Genomic DNA, 23,988 nt, shown 5'->3' on the forward strand with positions numbered 1-23,988 from the left:
TGGCAGAGCACTAGGCCCCTGGCCTGGGGACCAAAGTCAGGACCCACCTTGTTGCAGCTTCAGGGTCCCCATTGGGAAGAGGTTCCGGAGTCAGTGCTCTGCTCAGGGTGAGAAGGCCTTACTTAGCAAGGGACCAAGCACCAGCACAGGAGAGGGAAACAGGGACAAGGGAGACACCAGCGGTTTCGTCCATCAACCCTGAGGCCCACAGATCCTGCTCCTGTGAGACAAACAAAAACAGAGACAGACGCAGACAAAGAGACAAAGACAAAAACAAAGAAAAAGACAGAGAGAGACACAGAACAAAGGAGAGAGGGAACCAGCAGAAGTGCCAGATGTTCCTCCATTAGCTTGGAAATGACAGCCAAACATTTTGTCCCCTTATCAGTCCCACGGGCCATCCCTCCTAGGAGGACGGATGCGGAAATGCCACTGTGGGTCTGGCCAGTACATGGGCGCAGACAAGGCCCTTGGACCTCAACCTAATGGATGTCCCAAGAAGTCTGTGTCCACAAGGTCAGAAGCCATGCACTGCAACCTTGCCACGTGGGATGGGATACAGGCAGGAGGAGGTTGGATTTGCTGGATCTCAGAGCAGATCCAGGCCTCTCTGGACTATGTTCCATTCCCCGCCCATCCTCAGGCACACCAGTGCCTTCCCAAGTGTGTGAACCAGAGTCTGGGAGACCGGGGATGGAACTCATGGAGAGGGCCTACCCCTGATTGCATCCCCTGAAGAAGAAGCCAGAACACCCCCAATGTGCAGACGGGGAGACTGAGGAGGCCCTGAGAGCCACAGGATGTGTGCGGGCTCACGGTCCTGGGCAGGAGCAGGAGCCTGGTCGGAACCCAGCTCTTTGCCCTCCCAGCGGAGACAACAGCTTCACCCAGGCCTCCCAGCCGTGGGGGGAGGCTGTGTGTGGGTCACTGGATGGACAGGGCATGGAGTGGAGTGTGAGCCCTGAGCAGCTGTGGTAGGGATGCACTCAGGGAGCTCTGGATGGGAGCAGCAAATCCGGGAAGGAGCCCCCAGGCATGGTGAAATTACCTCCATGAAGACAGAGCCCAACGGAATTGGAACCCACCTATCCAGGCACCTACATTCCAGAGAAAACCACCCTGCCCAGCTCATTTTTGGGCACAGCCTGAAGGAAAAGACATGTTCTTGTGCTCTCTACCGAACCCCAGAGAATGCAGGCAGAGGAGAGCTCACCCGCCAGACAAGTCCCCTCACTGGGCAGGTCATGTCAGGCCACCCTGACGCCTCTGGCCGTATTGGCAAAAAGAATCACAAGGTGACACCGAGGGGCTCAGGTCAGAGAGTCCCACACCTTCTGATTGACCCGTGTAGCCCTAGGTCTCCTGCCCGTGTGTGTGTCTGTGTGTGTGTGTGTGTGTATGTGTGTATTTGTGTTTGTGTGTGTGTGTGTGTGTGTGTGTGTAAAGAGAGGTCATCGGGGGTGGAGATGCCCCGAGCACGAGCAAGCTTATGAGGGGTCCGATGCCTGGTTGGCAGGTCATGTTCATGCCCCAGGTTAAGGCAGGCTAGGTGGGAGTGGGTGTAGGGGCGGCAACCTTTTGCCCAGGGTTTATCGTGAGACCCTGAAGGGACTGGTCAATGACCCAGTTGCGGGGCTAACCCTAAAACTAACCCCTGACCCTGACCCTGACAGTGAGCCTGACACAAAACCTAACCCTAGCCCTGACCCTCACTCTGACCATGACCGAGATCCTGACCCAAACCCTAATCCTAAATCTAAGCCTGTTGCTCACCCTGATACAGAACCTGATCCTAAACCTAACCTGACCTACTCTAACCCTGACTCATCCCTAACCGTGACCCTGACTCTGACCCTAATCATAACCCTGACCCTAACCAAATCCTGACCCTAACCCTAACACTGACCGAACTTTGAGCCTGACCTTAACCGTAACCCTAAAGGTAACCCTAACCCTGACCCTAATAAGGAACTTGAACCTAAACCTAATGCTGACCCTAACCCTAACAGTAACCCCTACCCAATCCAACCCCTAACCTTGACACTACGCTGTCTAACCCTAAAACTAAACATAACCCTACTGCTAACCCTAACCCTAACCAAAAACTCAAACTGTTCCCCTGAAACTAACCCTGACCCTGAACCGAAATTTGACCCTAAAACAAAGCCTGACCCTGACCCTATACTGACCCTGGCCCTGACATTCACTTTTACCCTAACCCTGACCCTACTCTAAGCCAACCCTGACCCTAAAACTGACCCAAAACTAACCCTGCCCTTGATCCGAACCTGGACCCTAAACCAAAGCCTCACCCTGACCCTAAATCTGACCCTGGCCTTGACCTTCACCCTGACCCTAATCCTAAGGCTGACCCTGACCTAAGCCTGTCCCTAACACTAAACCTCACCGTGACTGTGAGCTCGACCCTAACCGTAATCCTAAAGTTATCCCTAACCCTGACCTAATACTGACCCTGAAACTTAACCTAATACTGATGCTAACCCAAACACTAACCCCTACCCTAAACCAAACCCTAACCCTGACCTTAACGCTGTCTAACCATAACCCTAACCATAACCCTACTTCTAACCCTAATCCTAAACCCAACCCCAAACCTTTCCCCTAAACCTAACCCTGACTCTGAACTGACCATTGACCCTAAACCAAATCCTGACCCTGACCATAAACCTGACCCAGGCCCAGACCATCACCTGACCCTGACCCTAAACCTAACCCTGATAATAGCACTGACCCAAAACTAACCTTGTCCCTGAGCTGAATGTGGACCCTAAACCAAAACTAGATCCTGACGCTAAACCTGACACTCACTCAGACTTTTACACTGACCATGACCCAGACCCTGACCATAAACCTAAACCTGACCCTGACCCTAACACTAACCCTCACCCTGACTGTGAGTCTGACCCTAACTCTAACCCTAAACGTATCACTGACCTTTCACTAACATGGGCCATGATGCAAAACATAACGATGACCCTAACCCTACAACTAGCCCCTAACCCTAATGCTGACCCTGACCCAACCCGGTCTAACCCTAACCCTCATACTAACTCTAATTCTCACCCTAACCCCATACTTTAACCCTAACTCTGACCCTATACCTGACACTGACCAAAACCCTCACCCTAAACTTTGCCTAAACTTGACCCTGATCCGAAAGTTGACCTTAAACAGAACCCCGAACCTGACCCTATACCAAACCCTGGCCCTGATCCTAAACCTTACTCTAACACTGACACTGACACTGACCAGAAACCTAACTCTGACCCAGACCGTGTTCCTGACCAGAACCCTACCCTAAAGCTAACCCTGATCCTGACTGTAATCATAACCCAGAATCTAAACGTAAAGTTGACCTTATCCTAAACATGACCGTAACCCTGACCCTGACACTGACCATAACACTGAACCTGACCCAAATCCTAACCCTGACCCTGACCCTTACTCTGACACTAACCCTAACCTTGACACTGACGGTGAGCCTGACCATAAACCTAACCTTGAACTTAACACTAACAATGACCCCTACCCTAAGTCTAATGATATTCCAGACCCTGCAATGTCTATCCCTAACCCTGACACTAACTCTAACCCTGACATTAACTCAAACCCTAAAACTAGCCTAAAACCTTGATAATAACCCTGACTGTGAGCATGACCTACCTAACCAGCACGGACACTCACGCTGACCCCGACCATGAGCCAGACCAGAACACTAAACTAAACCAAAGCCTAACGCCGACCCTGATTTGGACCCTGAACTTAAACCCAACCCTGACCTTACACTAACCGTGATTAAGACCCAAACCGAGAGCCTGACCCTGACAAAACCTTGACCCTAACCCTAAACCTGACCTTGACTCTGAGCCTGAACCTAAAAAACAACACTAAATGTAACCCTAAACGCTGACACTAATACGGACCCAGAAACTAAAACTAACGCTGACCCTAAAGGTAAAATTAAACCCTACCCTAACCCAAACACTAACCCTGTCCCTAACACAGTCTAACACTAAACTTAACCATAACGCTACTTCTAACACTAAACCTAACACCAAACCCTAACCTTACCCTGATCCTAACACTGATCCTAACCCAAACCCTAACACTAAACCTAACCCTGACCCAAACATAAACCTCATCCTGACACGAACCTTGCCCCTTAACCCAAACCTGACCCTGACCAAAACTCTGACCATGACCCTGACCTTCACCCTGACCCTGACCCTGACCCTAATCCTAAGCCAGACCCAGTCCTAAGCCTGACCCTAACCCTAACCCTACCCTAACCCTAAACCGAACTCTGACCCTGATCATGAGCCTGACCAGAACACTAACCCAAAGCTAAACATGATCCTGACTATAATCATAACCCAGAATATAAATGTAAAGCTGACCTTATCCTAACCATAACCCTAAACCTGACTTTGACCCTGACACTAACACTGAACCTGACCCTAATCCTAACCCTGACCCTGACCCTTAATCTGACACAAACCCTAACCCTGACACTGACTGTGAGCCTGACCATAAACCTAACCCTAACCTAACCCTAACCCTGACCCCTACCTTAAGCCTAACGATAACCCTGACCCTAACAATGTCGAACCCTAACCCTGACACTCACTCTAACCCTAACATTAACCCTAACCCTAAATCTCACCGAAAAACCTGCCCCTGCCCCTGACTGTGAACCTGACCCAAACCTAATCAGCCCTGATCCTCACCATGATCCTGATCATGAGCCAGACCCGAACCCGAAACTAAACCAAAGCTGAACGCTGACACTGATTTGGACCCTGAACTTAAACCTAACCCAGACCTTACACTAACCCTGACTCAGACCCTAACCGAGAGTTTGACCCTGACCTAACCTTGACCCTAACCTGAACCCTGACCTTGACTGTGAGCCTGAACCTAAACCTAACCCTAAATGTAACCCTAAACCCTGACCCTTATACGGACCCAGAACCTAAAACTAAAGCTGACCCTAACGGTAAAACTAAACCCTATCCTAACCCAAACCCTAACCCTGACACTAACTCAGTCTAATACTAACCCTAACCATAACCCTACTTCTAACACTAACACTAACACCAAACACTAACCTTACCCTGAACCTAACCGTGACCCTAACACTAACCCTAATCCTGAACCAAACATAACCCTCATCCTGACACGAACCTTGCCTCTAAACCCAAACCTGACCCTGATCCAAAATCGGACCCTGTCCCTGAACTTCACCCTGACCCGGACACTGACCCTGACACTAAACCTAACACTCACCCTAACACTAACCCAGAACCTGACCCTCACACTAACCCTGACCCTGACTGTGAGCCAGACCCTAAGACTAACCATAAACATAAAGCTGACCCTGACCCTAACACAGGCCATGTCCCGAAACCTAATGCTGACTCTAACCCTAACACAAACCCCTAACCGTAACCCTGACCCTGACCCAAACCCTGTCTAAACCTAACTCTCAACCTAACTCTAACCCTACCCCTAACCCTCTCATGAGGATTGCCTGGAGGATGAGAGCTCCTCAGATCTTTGAGTTGAGCTACTCACCCCATCCCATGTGGGCACATATCCTGGGACATCACAAGACAGATAGAGGCATATGTGTTTGAGCGCTATCATAACACACACACACACACACACACACACACACACACACACACAAACACACACACACACATCTCTGCCCAGCGAGGGGTCAGAGGTGGACACCAAGGGAAAATGGTGGGTAAAAAGGGTGAAAGAAGAAAGAGGTTGGACACAGCTCGGCCATGGGGTCAGTGGCATTAGGACTCCTGGCCAGGACCGATATGCAAAGCATGGGGTGTGGAGACAGGACGAGATGATGGTCAAGGGGTTCCCAAGGCGACCAAGGGCTTTGCAAGGGCACTGGGTGGGGAGAGTGTCTGGGGTCAGGTGTCCATCACCACCCTGGACTACTGGAAGTAGGAAGAGGTAACCACCCTGTGTGGACAGAGCTACAACACCGAAGGCCTCCCCTTACTCTTCTATCAATGGGGCCATAGAGACAGGGTGTTCCTAGTCTGCCACAGGCTTGTAAAAGAGCCTGTTGGCCTTGAATCTCTATCCGAGATGCACTGTGCTCCCAGTCTTGGGTACGAGCTTTCTACTCCCTCGAGTTCCTTCTGAGCAGAAGAAAGCCTGGAGGCTCGGGGGGCTGACATTGTGAGCTTGCAGAATGTGGCAGAGCACTAGGCCCCTGGCCTGGAGACCAAGGTCAGGAACTTCCTTCTTGCAGCTTCAGGGTCCACATTGGGAAGAGGTTCCAGAGTCCATGTTCTGCTCAGGGTGAGAAGGCCTTACTTACCAAGGAACCAAGCACCAGCTCAGGAGAGGGAAACAGGGACAAGGGAGACAACGGCCGTTCCGTCCGTCAGCCCTGGAGCCCACAGATCCTGCTCCTGTGAGACACACCGAAACAAAGACAGAACCTGAAACAGAGAAAAGACAAAGACAAAGACAGAGACACACAGTGAACACAGGAGAGAAAGAACCAGCAAAAGTGCCAGACTCCTCCATCAGCTTGGAAATGACAGCCAAACATTTTGTCCCATTATCAGTCCCATGGGCCATCCCTCCTAGGAGGACGGATGTGGGAATGCCCGCGGACCACCAGGGGGTCTGGCCAGTACATGGGTGCAGATGAGGCCCTTGGACCTCAACCTAATGGAAGTCCCGGGAAGTCTGTGTCCACAAGGTCAGAAACCATGCACTGCAACCTTGCCACGGGGGATAAGATCAGGCAGGAGGAGGGTGGTTTTGCTGGGTCCCAGCAGAGATCCAGGCCTCTCTGGGCTATATTCCATTCCCCCGCCCATCACCAAGCACACCCGTGCCTTGCCAAGTGTGTGCACCAGACTCCTGGGAGAGCAGGGATGGAACGCATGGAGAGGGCCTACCCCTAATGTCATCCCCTGAAGAAGAAGCCAGAACACCCCCAATGTGCAGACGGGGAGACTGAGAGGCCCTGAGAGTCACAGGATGTGTCCGGGCTCACAGTCCTGGGCAGGAGAAGGAACACGGTCTAACCCCAGCTCTGTTATGCTCCCAACAGAGACAACAGCTGCTCCCAGGCCTCCCAGGGGTTGGGGGCAGGCTGTGTGTGGGTCACTGGATGGATAGGGCATGGGGTGGTGTGTGAGCCCTGGGCAGCTGGGGTAGAGGCGCCCTCAGGGAGCTATGGATGGGAGCAGGAAGTCCGGTAAGGAGCCCCCAGGCAGTGGTGACCTTACTTCCCTGACGACAGAGCCCAACGGAATTGGAACCCACGTATCCAGGCACCCACATCCAGTGAAAACCACCCTGCCCAGCTCATTTCTGGGCACAGCCTGAAGGAAAAAACATGTTCTTGTGCTGTCTACCGAACCCCAGAGAATGCAGGCAGAGGAGAGCTCGCCCGCCAGACAAGTCCCCTCACTGGGCAGGTCATATCAGGCCTCCCCGATGCCTCTGGCCGTATTGGCAAAAAGAATCACAAGGTGAAACCGAGGGGCTCAAGTCACAGAGTCCCACACCTTCTGATTGACCCGTGCTACCCTAGGACTCCTCAGCATGTGTGTGTGTGTGTGTGTGTGTGTGTGTGTGTGTGTTTGTAAAGAGAGCTCATCAGGGGTGGAGATGTCCCGAGCAGGGGCAGGCTTATGAGGGGTCCGATACCTGGTTGGCAGGTCATGTTCACACCCCAGGTTAAGGCAGACTAGCTGGGAGCGGGTGTGTCGCTGCACCGTTTTGCACAGGGTTTATCCTGAGAACCTGAAGGGACTGGTCAATGACCCAGGTGCGGGTGTAAACCGAACACTAACCCCTGACCCTGACCCTGACCCTGACACTGACTGTGAGCCTGACCCAAAAGGGAACCCTAGACCTGACCCTGACTCTGACCCTGACCCAGATCCTGACCCAAACCCTAATCCTAAATCTAAGCCTGATGCTGACCCTGATCCAGACCCTGATCCTAAACCTAACCTGACCTACTCTAACCCTGACTCATCCCTAACTGTGACCTTGACTCTGACCCTAACCATAACCCTGAACCTAACAAAATCCTGACCCTAACGCTAACACTGACCGTACTTTGAGCCTGACCTTAACCATAACCCTAAAGGTAACCCTAACCCTGACCCTAATAAGGACCCTTAACCTAAACCTAACGCTGACCCTAACCCTAACACTAACCCCTACCCAACCAAACCCCTAACCCTGACACTATGCTGTCTAACCTTAAAACTACGGTGTAAGACTAAACATAACCCTACTGCTAACCCTAAACCGAACCAAAAACTCAAACTGTTCCCCTGAAAATAACCCTGAACCTGAACAGAAATTTGAACCTCAAACAAAGCCTGACCCTGACCCTGAACTTCACTGTGACTCTGACCCTTACCCTGATTCTAACCTAACCCTGACCCTAACACTGACCCAAACATAACCCTGCCCCTGTCCTGAACCTGGACCCTAAACCAAAGCTTCACCCTGATCCTAAATCGGACCCTGGCACTGACATTCACCCTGAGCCTGACCCTGACCCTAAACCTAAGCCTGACACAGTCCTAAGCCTCACCCTAACCTTAACACTGACCCTAACGTTAACCCTAACTCTGACCCTGATCGTAAGCCTGACCAGAACCCTAACCCAAAGCTAAACATGATCCTGTCTATAATCATAACCCAGAATCAAAACGTAAAGCTGACCTTATACTAACCATGACCCAAATCCTGACCATGACCCTGACCCTAACACTGAACCTGACCCTAATCCTCACCCTGACCCTGACACTTAATCTGACACAAAACCTAACCCTGACACTGACTGTGAGCCTGACCATAAATCTAACCCTAACCTAACCCTAACCCTGACCCCTACCTTAAGCCTAACGATAACCCTGACCCTAACAATGTCTACCCCTAACCCTGACCGTCACTCTAACCCTAACATTAACCCTAACCCTAAATCTCACCGAAAAACCTTACCCTGAGCCTGACTATGAACCTGACCCAATCCTAACCATCCCTGAACCTCACCATGACCCTGACCATGAGCCAGACCCGACCTTAACCTAAACCAAAGCCAAACGCTGACACTGATTCGGAACCTGAACTTAAACCTAACCCTGACCTTACACTAACCCTGACTCAGACCCTAACAGAGAGTCTGACCCTGACCTAACCATTACCCTAACCTGAACCATGACCTTGACTCTGATCCTGACCCTAAATCTAACGTTAAATGTAACCCTAAACGCTGACCCTTATACGGTCCCAGAACCTAAAGCTAACGCTGACCCTAATGGTAAAACTAAACACGACCCTAACCCAAACACTAACCCTGAACTTAACACAGTCTAATGCTAACCCTAAACATAACTCTACTTCTAACACTAACCCTAACACCAAACTCTAACCTTACCCTGAACCTAAACTGACCCTAACCCTAACCCTAACCCAGACCCAAACATAACCCTCATCCTGACACGAACCTTGCCCCTAAACCAAAACCTGACCCTGATACAAAATCTGACCCTATCCCTGAACTTCCCCTGGCCCTGAAACTGACCCTGACCCTAAAACAAACCCTCACCCTAATACTGACCCAGAACCTGAACCTCACACTAACCCTGAGCCATAACCTGACCCTCACACTATACCTGACCCAAACTGTGAGCCAGACCCTAAATCTAACCATAAACGGAAAGCTGACACTGACCCTAAGACGGGCCATGTCCCGAAACCTAATGTTGAGCCTAACCCTAACACAAACCCCTAACCGTAACCCTGACCCTGACCCAAACCCTGTCTAAACCTAACTCTCAACCTAACACTAACCAGACCCCTAAACTTCCTATGAGGTTTGCCTGGAGGATGAGAGCTCCTAGATATTTGAGTTGAGCTACTCACCCCATCCCATGTGGGGACATAACCTGGACATCACCAGACAGATAGAGGCATATGTGTTTGAGCGCTCCCATGCACACACACACATACACACACACACACACACACACACACACACACACGGCTCTGCACAGCTAGGGGTCAGAGGTGGACACCAAGGGAAAATGGTGGGTAAAAAGGGTGAAAGAAGAAAGAGGTTGGAGACAGCTCGGCCATGGGGTCAGGGGCATCAGGACTCCTGGCCAGGACAGAGATCCAAAGCATGGGGAGTGGAGAGAGTATGAGCTGATGGTCAACGGGTCCCCAAGAAGCCCAAGGGCTTAACAAGGGCACTGAGTGGGGACAGTGTCTGGGGTCTTGTGTCCACCACCACCCTGGACTACTGGAAGTAGGAAGAGGTAACCACCCTGTGTGGACAGAGCTACAACACCGAAGGCCTCCCCTTACTCTTCTATCAATGGGGCCATAGAGACAGGGTGTCCCTAGTCTCCCACAGGCTTGTAAAAGAGCCTGTTGGCCTTGAATCTCTATCCGAGACCCACTGTGCTCCCAGTCTTGGGTACATGCTTACTACACCCTTGAGGTCCTCCTGAGCAGAAGACAGCCTAGAGGCTCGGGGGCTGACATAGTGAGCTTGCAAACTGTGGCAGAGCACTAGGCCCCTGGCCTGGGGACCAAGGTCAGGACCCTCCTTGTTGCAGCTTCAGGGTCCCCATTGGGAAGAGGTTCCAGAGTCCGTGCTCTGCTCAGGGTGAGAAGGCCTTACTTACCAAGGAACCAAGCACCAGCACAGGAGAGGGAAACAGGGACAAGGGAGACAACGGCGGATTCGTCCAGAAGCCCTGTAGCCCACAGATCCTGCTCCTGTGAGACACACCGAAACAGAGACAGAACCTGAAACAGAGACAAAGACAAAGACAAAGACAGAGATAGACATTGAACACAGGAAGAAAAGAACCAGCAGAAGTGCGAGATGTTCCTCCATCAGCTTGGAAATGACAGCCAAACATTCTGTGCCCTTATCTGTCCCATGGGCCATCCCTCCTAGGAGGACGGATGCAGAGAAGCCCGCGGACCACTGTGGGGGCTGGCCAGTACATGGGTGCAGACAAGGCCCTTGGACCTCAACCTAATGGAAGTCCCGGGAAGTCTGTGTCCACAAGGTCAGAAACCATGCACTGCAACCTTGCAATGGCGGATGGGATACAGGCAGGGGGAGGGTGGTTTTGCTGGATCCCAGCAGAGATCAAGGTCTCTCTGGGCTATAATCCATTCCCCGGCCCATCAACAAGCACAGCCATGCTTTGGCAAGGGTGTGCATCAGACTCCTGGGAGAGTGGGGATGGAACGCATGGAGAGGGCCGACCACTGATGCCATCCCCTGAAGAAGAAGCCAGAACAACACCAATGTGCAGACGGGGAGACTGAGGAGGCCCTGAGAGTCACAGGATGTGTCCCGGCTCACAGTCCTGGGCAGGAGCAGGAACCCGGTCAAACCCCAGCTCTGTTCCCTCCCAGCGGAGACAACAGCTACACCCAGGCCTCCCAGGCGTTGGGGGGAGGCTGTGTGTGGGTCACTGGATGGACAGGGCATGGGGTGGATTGTGAGCCCTGAACCGCTGGGGTAGGGGTGCCCTCAGGGAGCTCTTGATGGGAGCAGGAAGTCCGGTAAGGAGCCCCTAGGCAGTGGTGACATTACTTCCCTGACGACAGAGCCCAATGGAATTGGAACACACATATCGAGGAACCCACATTCCAGAGAAAACCACCCTGCCCAGCTCATTTCTGGGCACAGCCTGAAGGAAGCGACATGTTCTTGTGCTGTCTACCAAAGCCCGGAGAATGCCGGCAGAGGAGAGCTCACCCGCCAGACATGTCCTCTCACTGGGCAGGTCATGTCAGTCCTCCCTGACGCCTCTGGCTGTATTGGCAAAAAGAATCAATAGGTGAAACCGAGGGGCTAAGAGTCAGAGTTCCAAATCTTCTGATTGACCCGTGTAGCCAAGGTCTCCTCCGTGTGTGTGTGTGTGTGTGTGTGTGTGTGTGTGTGTGTGTGTTTAAAGAGAGCTTCTCGGGGGTGATGTCCCGAGCCGGGGCAGGCTTATGAGGGATACGATGCCTTGTAGGCAGGTCCTGTTCACGCCCCAGGTTAAGGCAGGCTAGCTGGAAACGGTTGTGTCACTGCACCCTTTTGCCCAGGGTTTATACTGAGACCCTGAAGGGACTGGTCAATGATCCAGGTGCGGGGCTTTCCCTAACACTAACCCCTGACGCTGACCCTGAACCTGAACCTGACCCTTACTGTGAGCCTGACCTAAAACCTAACCCTAGCCCTGACGCTGACTCTGAACCTGACCGAGATCCTGACCCAAACCCTAATCCTAAATCTAAGACTGATGCTGACCCTGATTAAGATGCTGATCCTAAACCTAACCTGACCTACTCTAACCCTGACTCATCCCTAACCGTGACCCTGACTCTGACCCTAATCATAACGCTGACCCTAACCAAACCTTGACCCTAAGTGTAACACTGACCGCTCTTTGAGCCTGACCTTAACTGTAAACATAAAGGTAACCTTAACCCTGACCCTAAGAAGGACCCTTAACCTAAACCTAACGCTCACCCTAACCCTAACACAACCCCTACCCAATCCAACCCCGAACCCTGACACTATGCTGTCTAACCCTATAACTAAACATAACCCAACAGCTAACCCTAACCCTAACCAAGAACTCAAACCGTTCCCCTGAAACTAACCCTGACCCTGAACCAAAATTTGACCCTAAAACAAAGCCTGACCCTGACCCTAAACTGACTCTGGCCCTGACCTTCACTGTGACTCTGACCCTGACCCTGACTCTAAACCTAACGCTGACCCTAACACTGACCAAAAACTAACCCTGCCCCTATCCCGAACCTCACCCTGACCCTAAATCGGACCCTGGCACTGACCTTCACCCTGAGCCTGACCCTGACCCTAATCCTAAGCCTGACCCAGTCCTAAGCCTCACCCTAACCTTAACACTGACCCTAATGTTAACCCTAACTCTGACCCTGATCGTGAGCCTGACCAGAACCCTAACCCAAAGCTAAACATGATCCTGATTATAATCATAACCCAGAATCTAAACGTAAAGCTGACCTTATACTAACCATGACCCAAATCCTGACCATGACCCTGACCCTAACACTGAACCTGACCCTAATCCTCACACTGAACCTGACACTTACTCTGACACAAAACCTAACCCTGACACTGACTGTGAACCTGACCACAAACCTAACCCTAACCTAACCCTAACCCGGACCCCTACCTTAAGCCTAATGATAACCCTGACCCTTACAATGTCTACCCCCTAACCCTGACCGTCACTCTAACCCTAACATTAACCCTAACCCTAAATCTCACCGAAAAACCTTACCCTGAGCCTGACTATGAACCTGACCCAATCCTAACCATCCCTGAACCTCACCATGACCCTGACCATGAGCCAGACCCGACCTTAACCTAAACCAAAGCCAAACGCTGACACTGATTCGGAACCTGAACTTAAACCTAACCCTGACCTTACACTAACCCTGACTCAGACCCTAACTGAGAGTCTGACCCTGACCTAACCTTGACCCTAATCAGAACCCTGACCGTGATTGTGAGCCTGACCCTAAACCTAAAGCTAAATGTAACCCTAAACCCGGACCATATACGGACCCAGAACCTAAAACTAATGCTGACCCTAATGGTAAAACTAAACCCGACCCTAACCCAAACCCTAACCCTGACCCTAACACAGTCTAACGCTAAATCTAACCATAACCCTACTTCTAACACTAACACTAACACCAAACCCTAACCTTAACCTGAACCTAACCCTGAACCTAACCCTAACCCTAGCCCTAAACCTGACCCAAACATAACCCTCATCCTGACACTAACCTTGCCCCTAAATCAAAACCTGACCCTGACCCAAAATCTGACCCTATCCCTGATCTTCACCTGGCCCTGACACTGACCCTAAACATAACTCTCACCCTAACAGTGACCCAGAAACTTACCCTCTCACTATCGAGCCCCTGAATGTGAGCCAGACCCTAAATATAACCATAAATGTAAAGCTGACCCTGACCCTAACACGGGCCATTACCCGAAACCTAACGCTGACACTTACACAAACCCCTAAACTTAACCCTGACACTGACCCAAACCCTGTCTAAACCTAACTCTCAAATTAACTCTAACCCTGCCCCTAACCCTCCAATGAGGATTGCCTGGAGGATGAGAGCTCCTCAGATCCTTGGGGAGAGCTACTCAACCCATCCCATGTGGGCACATAACCTCGCACATCACCAGAGAGATAGAGGCATATGTGTTTGAGCGCTCCCATGTACAGACACAAACACACACACACACGCACCCATCTCTGCCCAGCTCGGGGTCAGATGTGGACACCAAGGGAAAATGGTGGGTAAAAAGGGTGAAAGAAGAAAAAGTTTGGAGACAGCTCGGCCATGCGGTCAGGGGCATCAGGAACCTGGCCAGGACCAAGATCCAAAGCATGGGGAGTGGAGAGAGGACGAGTTGATGGTCAACGGGTCCCCAAGGGGCCTAAGGGCTTTGCAAGGGCACTGGGTGGGGACAGTGTCCGGGGTCTGGTGTCCATCACAACTCTGGACTACTGGAAGTAGGAAGAGGTAACCACCCTGTGTGGACAGAGCTACAACACCGAAGGCCTCCCCTTACTCTTCTATCAATGGGGCCATAGAGACAGGGTGTCCCTAGTTTCCCAGAGGCCTGTAAAAGAGCCTGTTGGCCTTGAATCTCTATCCGAGACCCACTGTGCTCCCAGTCTTGGGACACCCTCGAGGTCCTTCTGAGCAGAAGACAGCCTGGAGGCTCGGGGGGCTGACATTGTGAGCTTACAGAATGTGGCAGAGCCCTAGGCCCCTGGCCTGGAGACCAAGGTCAGGACCCTCCTTGATGCAGCTTCCAGGTCCCCATTGGGTAGAGGTTCCAGATTCCATGCTCTGCTCAGGTTGAGAAGGCCTTACTTATCAAGGAACAAAGCACCAGCAGAGGAGAGGGAAACAGGGACAAGGGAGGCAATGGCAGTTTCACCCATCAGCCCTGGAGCCCACTGATCCTGCTCCTGTGAGACACACCATAACAGAGACTGACCCTGACACAGAGACAAAGACAAAGACAAAGACAAAGACAGAGACAGACACTGAACACAGGAGAGAAAGAACCAGCAGAAGTGCCAGACTTTCCTCCATCAGCTTGGAAATGACAGCCAAACATTTTGTCCCTTATTAGTCGCACGGGCATTTCCCTCCTAGGAGGACAGATGCAGGAATGCCCACGGACCACTGTGGGGGCTGGCCAGTACATGTGCGCAGAAGAGGCCCTTGGACCTCAACCTAATGGAAGTCCCGGGAAGTCTGTGTCCACAAGGTCAGAAGCCATGCACTGAAACTTTGCAACGGGGGATGGGATACAGGCAGGAGGAGGGTGGTTTAACTGGATCCCACAGGAGATCCAGGCCTCTCTGGGCAATATTCCATTCCCCCGCCCATCACCAAGCACACCAGTGCCTTGCCAAATGTGTGCACCAGACTCCTGGGAGAGCGGGAATGGAACACATGGAAAGGGCGTACCCTGGTGGCATCCCCTGAAGAAGAAGCCAGAGCACCCCCAGTGTGCAGACGGGGAGACTGAGGAGGCCCTGAGAGTCACAGGATGTGTCCGGGCTCACAGTCCTGGACAGGAGCAGGAACCTGGTCAAACCCCAGCTCTGTTCCCTCCCAGCAGAGACAATAGCTCCACCCAGGCCTCCCAGGGGTTGGGGGTAGGCTGTGTGTAGGTCACTGGATGGACAGGGCATGGGGTGGAATTTGAGCCCTGAGCAGCTGGGGTAGAGGCGCCCTCAGGGAGCTATGGATGGGAGCAGGAAGTCCGGTAAGGAACCCCCAGGCAGTGGTGACCTTACTTCCCTGATGACAGAGCCCAACGGAATTGGAACCCACATATCCAAGCACCCACATTCCAGAGAAAACCACCCTGCCCAGCTCATTTCTGGGCACAGCCTGAAGGAAGCGACATGTTCTTGTGCTGTCTTCTGAAGCCCAGAGAATGCAGGCAGAGGAGAGCTCGCCCGCCAGACAAGTCCCCTCACTGGGAAGGTCATGTCAGGCAGCCCTGACGCCTGTGGCTGTATTGGCAAAAAGAATCTCATGGGGAAACCGAGGGGTTCAGAGTCAGAGTCCAAAACCATCTGATTTAACCCTGTAGCCCTAGGTCTCCTCCGTGTGTGTGTGTGTGTGTGTGTGTGTGTGTAAAGAGAGATCATCGAAGGTGGAGATGTCCCGAGCAGGAGCAGGCTTATGAGGGGTCCTATACCTGGTTGGCAGGTCATGTTCATTCCCCAGGTTAAGGCAGGCTAGCTGAGAGCGCGTTTGCCGAAGCACCATTTTGCCCAATGTTTATCCTGAGACCCTACAGGGACTGGTCAATGACCCAGGTAAGGGGCTAACCCTGACACTAAACCCTGACCCAGACCCAGACCCTGATCCTGATTCTGACTGTGAGCCTAAACCAAAAACTAACACTAGCCCTGACCCTGACTCTGACCCTGACTGAGATCCTGACACAAACCCTAATCCTAAAACTAAGCCTGACGCTGACCCTGATCCAGACCCTGATCCTAAACCTAACCTGAGCTACTCTAACCCAGACTCATCATTAACCGTGACACTGACTCTGACTTTAATCATAACCCTGACCTTAACCAAATCCTGACCCTAACCCTTACACTGACCGTACTTTGAGACTGACCTTAACCGTAACCCTAAAGGAACCATAATCCTGACAATAACAAGGACCCTTAACCTAAACCTAAAGCTGACCCTAAACCTAACACTAACCCCTTACCAATCCAAACCCTAACCCTGACACTATGCTGTCTAACCTTACTTCTAACCCTAACCCTAACCAAAAACTCAAACCATTACCCTGAAACTAACCCTGACCCAGAACCGAAATTTGAACCTAAAACAAAGCCTGACCCTGACCCTAAACTCACTTTGGCCTTGACCTTCACTTTGACTCTGACCCTGACCCTGACTCTAAACCTAAATCTGACCCTAACACTGACCCAAAACTAACCCTGCCCCTCTCCCGAACCTGGACCCTAAACAAAAGCCTCACCATGAGCATAAATCTGACCGTGGCCCTGACCTTCAAACCGACCATGACCCTGACCCTAATCTTAAGCCTGACCCAGTCCTAAGCCTGACCCTAACACTAACCCTGACCCTAACCCTAACCCTAACTCAGACATAGACCGTGAACCTGACCAGTACCCTAAACCAAAGCGATCCATGATCCTGACTATAATCATAACCCAGAATCTAAACGTAAAGCTGACCTAATCCTATCCATGACCCTAACCCTGACCTTGACCCTGACCCTAACTCTGATCCTGACCCTAATCCTAACCCTGACCCTGACCCTTACTCTGACACAAACCTCACCCTGACACTGACTGTGAGCCTGACCATAAACCTAACCATAACCTAACCCTAACCCTGACCCCTACCTTAAGCCTAATGTTAACCCTGACTGTAACAATATCTAACCCTAACCCTGACCCTCACTCTAACCTTAGCATTAACCCTAACCCTAAATCTCACCAAAAACTCTGATCCTGACCCTCAATGTGAACCAGACCCAAACCTAACCAGCCCTGAACCTCACCATGACCCTGACCATGAGCCAGACCCGACCCTAACCTAAACCAAACACTAATGCTGACACTGATTCGGACCCTGAACTTAAACCTAACCCTGACCTTACACTAAACCTGACTCAGACCCTAAGCGAGTATCTGACCCTGACCTAACCTTGACCCTAACCCGAACCCTGTACTTGACTGTGAGCCTGACCCTAAACCTAACGCTAAATGTAACCCTAAACCCTGACCCTTATATGAATCCAGAACCTAAAACTAATGCTGACCCTAATGGTAAAACTAAACGCTACCCTAACCCAAACCCTAACCCTGACCCAAAAACAGTATAACACTAACCCTAACCATAACCCTATTTCTAAAGCTAACCCTAACACAAAACCCTAACCTTACCCTGAACCTAACCCTGACCCTAACCTTAACCCTAACCCTAACCCTGACCCAAACATAACCCTCATCCTGACACGAACCTTGCCCCTAATCCAAAACCTGACCCTCACCAAAAATCTGACCCTGTCCCTGACCTTCATCTGACCCATACACTGACCCTTACCCTGACCTTGACTGTGAGCCTGACCCAAAACCTAACCCTAGCCCTGACCCTGATTCTAACCCTGACCGATATCCTGACCCAAACCCTAATCCTAAATCTAAGCCTGATGCTGACACTGATCCAGACCCTGATCCTAAACCTCACCTGACCTACTCTAACCCTGACTCATCCCTAACCGTGACCCTGACTCGGACCCTAATCATAACCCTGACCCTACTAAATCCTGACCCTAACCCTAACACTGACCAAACTTTGAGCCTGACCTTAACCGTAACCCTAAAGTTAACTCTAACCCTGACCCTAATAAGGACCCTTAACCTAAACCTATCGCTGACCCTAACCCTAACACTAACCCCTACCCAATCCAACCCCATAACCCTGACACTATGCTGTCTAACCCTAAAACTAAACTTAACCCATCTGCTAAGCCTCACCCTAAACAAAAACTCAAACCGTTCCAATGAAAAAAACCCTCACCATGAACCGTAATTTGACCCTAAAACTAAGCCTGACCCAGACCCTAAACTAACTGGCCCTGACCTTCACTTTGACTCTGAACCTGACCCTGACTCTAAACCTAACCCTGACCCTAACACTGACCCAAAATTAACCATGTCCCTGTACTGAACCTGGACCCGAAACCAAAGCCTCACCCTGACCCTAAATCGGACCCTGGCCCTGACCTTTAACTGACGCTGACCCTGACCCTAATCCTAAGCCTGACCCAGTACTAAGTGTGACCCTAACCCTAACCCTGACCCTAACCCTAACCCTAACTCAGACCCGGACCGTGAGCCTGACTAGAACCCTAACCCAAAGCTAACCATGATCCTGACTATAATCATAAACCCAGAATTTTAACGTAAAGCAGACCTTATCCTAACCATGACCCTAAACCTGACCTTGACCCTGACCCTAACTCTGAACCTGACCCTAATTCTAACCCTGACCTGACCCTTACTTAGACACAAACCCTAACCCTGACACTGACTGTGAGCCTGACCATAAACCTAACCATAACCTAACCCTAATCCTGACCCTTACCTTAAGCCTAACTTTAACCCTGACCCTAACAATGTCTAACCATAACCCTGACCCTCACTCTAACCCTAATATTAACCCTAACACTAAATCTCACCGATAGCCCTGACCCTGACCCTGAATGTGAACATGACCCAAACCAAACCATCCCTGAATTTCACCATGACCCTGATCATGAGTCAGACCCGACCCTAACCTAAACGAAAGCCTAACGCTGACACTGATTCGGACCCTGAACTTAAACTTAACCCTGACCTTACACTAACCCTGACTCAGACCCTAAACGAGAGTCTGAACAAGACTTAAACTTGACCCTAACCCGAAACCTGACCTTGTCTGTGAGCCTGACCTTAAAACTAACCATAAATGTAACCCTAAACCCTGACCCTTATACGGATCCAGAACCTAAAATTAATGCTGACCCTAATGGTAAAACTAAACCCTACGCTAACCCAAATCCTAACCCTGACCCGAACACAGTCTAAAGCTAACCTTAACCATAACCCTACTTCTAACACTAACCCGAACACCAAACCCTAACCTTACCCTGAACCTAACCCTGACACTAACCCTAACCCTAACCCTGACCAAAACGTAACCCTCATCCTGACATGAACCTTGCCCCTAAACCAAAACCTGACACTGACCCAAAATCTGACACTGTCCCTGACCTTCACCTGGCCCTGACACTGACCCTGACCCTAAACCCAACCCTCACACTAACACTGACCCAGAACTTGACCCTCACACTAACCATGACCCTGACTGTGAGCCAGACCCTAAATCTAACTATAAACGTAAAGCTGACCCTGACCCTAACACGGGCCATGACCTGAAACCCTAACACTAACACAAACCCATAACCTTAACCCAGACCCTGAACCAAACCCTGTCTAACTCTAACTCTCAAACTAACTCTAACCCTACCCCTAACCCTCACATGAGGTTTGCCTGGAGGATGAGAACTCCTCAGATCCTTGGGGAGAGCTACTCACCCGATCCCATGTGGGACCACAAACTCGGACATCACCAGACAGAGGCATATGTGTTTGAGCGCTCCCGTGCGCACACACACACACACACACCCCGCTCAGCCCAGTTAGGGGTCAGAGGTGGACACCAAGGGAAAATGGTGGGTAAAAAGGGTGAAAGAAGAAAGAGGTTGGACACAGATCGGCCATGGGGTTATGGGCATCAGGACTCCTGGCCAGGAACGAGATCCAAAGCATGGGGAGTGGACCAGGACGAGATGATTGTCAAGGCATCCCCAAGGGGCCCAAGGGCTTTGTAAGGGCACTTGGTGGGGACAGTGTCTGGGGTCTGGTGTCCATTACCACACTGGACTACTGGAAGTAGGAAGAAGTAACCACCCTGTGTGGACAGAGCTACAACACCGGAGGCCTCCCCTTACTCTTCTATCAATGGGGCCATAGAGACAGGGTGTCCCTAGTTTCCCACAGGCTTGTAAAAGAGCCTGTTGTCCTTGAATATCTATCCGAGATGCACTGTGCTCCCAGTCTTGGGTACATGCTTTCTACTCCCTCGAGGTCGTTCTGAGCAGAAGACAGCCTGGAGGCTCGGGGGGCTGACATTGTGAGCTTGCAGAATGTGGCAGAGCACTAGGCCCCTGGCCTGGGGACCAAGGTCAGGACACTCCTTGTTGCAGTTTCAACATCTCCATAGGGAAGAGGTTCCAGTGTCCGTGCTCTGCTCAGGGTGAGAAGGCCTTACTTACCAAGGAACCAAGCACCAGCACAGGAGAGGGAAACAGGGACAAGGGAGACAACGGCGATTTCATCCATTAGCCCTGGAGCCCACAGATCCTGCTCCTGTGAGACACACCAAAACAGAGACAGACCCTGACCCGGAGACAAAGACAAAGACAAAGACAGAGACAGACACTGAACACGGGAGAGAAAGAACCAGCAGAAGTGCCAGACTTTCCTCCATCAGCTTGGAAATGACAGCCAAACATTTTGTGCCCTTATCTGTCCCACGGGCCATCCCTCCTAGGAGGACGGATGCGGGAATGCCCGTGGACCACTATGCGGGATGGCCAGCACATGGGCGCAAACGAGGCCCTTGGACCTCAACCTAATGGAAGTCCCGGGAAGTCTGTGTCCACAAGGTCAGAAGCCATGCACTGCAACCTTGCCACGGGGGATGGGATACAGGCAGCAGGAGGGTGGTTTTGCTGGATCCCAGCACAGATCCAGGCCTCTGTGTGCTATATTCCATTCACCCTCTAATCACCAAGTACACCCGTGCCTTGCCAAATGTGTGAACCAGACTCCTGGGAGAGTGGGGATGGAACGCATGGAGATGGCCTACCCTAATGGCATCTCCTGAAGAAGAAGCCAGAACACCCCCAATGTGCAGATGGGGAGACTGAGGAGACCCTGAGAGTAACAGGATATGTCCGGACTCACAGTCCTGAGCAAGAGCAGGAACCCGGTCTAACCCCAGCTCAGTTCCCTCCCAGCGGAGACAATAGCTCCACCCAAGCCTCCCAGGGTTTGGGGGGAGGCTGTGTGTGGGTCACTGGATGGACAGGGCATGGGGTGGAGTATGAGCCCTGAGCAGCTGGGGTAAGGGCGCCCTCACAGAGCTCTGGATGGGAGCAGGAAGTCCGGTAAGGAGCCCCCAGGCAGTGGTGACCTTACTTCCCTGACGACAGAGCCCAACGGAATTGGAGCCCACGTATCCAGGCACCCACATTCCAGAGAAAACCACCCTGCCCAGCTCATTTCTGGGCACAGCCTGAAGGAAGCGACATGTTCTTGTGCTGTCTACTGAAGCCCAGAGAATGCAGGCAGAGGAGAGCTCGCCCGCCAGACAAGTCCCCTCTCTGGGCAGGTCACGTCAGGCCTCCCTGACGCCTCTGGCCGTATTGGCAAAAAGAATCGCAAGGTGAAACTGAGGGGTTCAGAGTCAGAGTCCCAAACCTTCTGATTGACCCGTGTAGCCCTAGGTTTCCTCCCCGTGTGTCTGTGTGTGTGGGGGGGTTATCCTGAGACCCTGAAGGGACTGGTCAATGACCCAGGTGCAGGACTAACACTAACATTAACCAGTGACTCTTACCCTGACCCTGACCCTTACCCTGACTGTGAGCCTGATCCAAAACCTAACCCTAGCCCTGACCCAGACTCTGACCCTGACCGAGATCCTGACCCAAACCCTAATCCTAAATCTAAGCTTGATGCTGACCCTGATCCAGACCCTGATCCTAAATCTAACCTGAACTACTCAAACCCTGACTCATCCCTAACCATGACCATGACTCTGACCCTAATCATAACCCTGACCATAACCAAATCCTGACCCTAACCCTAACACTGACCGTATTTTGAGGATGAACTTAAACGTAATCCTAACGGTAACCCTAACCTGACCCTAATAAGGAAACTTAACCTAAAACTAACGCTGACCCGAACTCTAACACTAACACCTACCCAATCCAACACCGAACCCTGACACTATGCTGTCTAACCCTAAAACTAAACATATCCCTACTGCTAACCCTAACCCTAATCAAAAACTCAAACCGTTCCCCTGAAACTAACCCTGACCCTGGACCGAAATTTGACTCTAAATCAAAGCCTGACCCTGACCCCAAACTGACCGTGGCCCTGACCTTCTCTTTGACTCTGACCCCGATCCTGATTCGAAACCAAACCCTGACCCTAACACTGACCCAAAACTAACCCTGCCCCTATCCCGAACCTGGATCCGAAAACAAAGCCTCACCCTGACCATAAATTGGACCCTGGCCCAGACATTCACCTTACCCTGACCCTGACCCTAATCCTAAGCCTGACCCAGTCCTAAGCCTGACCCTAACCCTAACCCTAACCCTGACCCAACCCTAACCCTAACTCAGACACGGACCGTGAGCCTGACCAGAACCCTAACCCAAAACTAACCATGATCCTGACTATAATCATATCCCAGAATATAAACGTAAAGCTGACCTTATCCTAACCATGATTCTAACTCTGACATTGACCCTGACCCTAACACTGAACCTGACCCTAATCCTAACCCTGACCCTGACCCTTACTCTGACACTAACCCTAACCCTGACACTGACTGTGAGCCTGACCATAAACTTAACACTAACCTAACCCTAACCCTGACCACTACCTTAAGCCTAACGATAACCCTGACCCTAACAATGTCTAACCATAACCATGACCCTCACTCTAACCCTAAAGTTAAACTTAACCCTATTTCTCACCAAAAACCCTAACCCAGACCCTGACTATGAACCTGACCCAAACCTAACCAGCCCTGAACCTCACAATGACCTTGACCATGAGCCAGACCCGACCCTATCCAAAACCAAAGCCTAACGCTGACACTGATTCGGACCCTGAACTTAAACCTAAACCTGACGTTACACTAACCCTGACTCAGACCCTAACCGAGAGTCTGACCCTGACCTAACCTTGACCCTAACCCGAACCCTGACATTGCCTGTGAGCCTGACCCTAAACATAACGCTAAATGTAACCCTAAACCCTGACCCTTATACGAACCCAGATCCTAAAACTAATGCTGACCCTAATGGTAAAACTAAACCCTACCCTAACACAAAGCCTAACCCTGACCCTAGCACAGTCTAATGTTACCCTAACCATAACCCTACTTCTAACACTAACCCTAACACCAAACCCTAACCTTACGCTGAAC

The sequence above is a fragment of the Neovison vison genome, chromosome 5 (genome assembly GCF_020171115.1).
Source record: "Neovison vison isolate M4711 chromosome 5, ASM_NN_V1, whole genome shotgun sequence".
NCBI lineage: Eukaryota > Metazoa > Chordata > Mammalia > Carnivora > Mustelidae > Neogale > Neogale vison.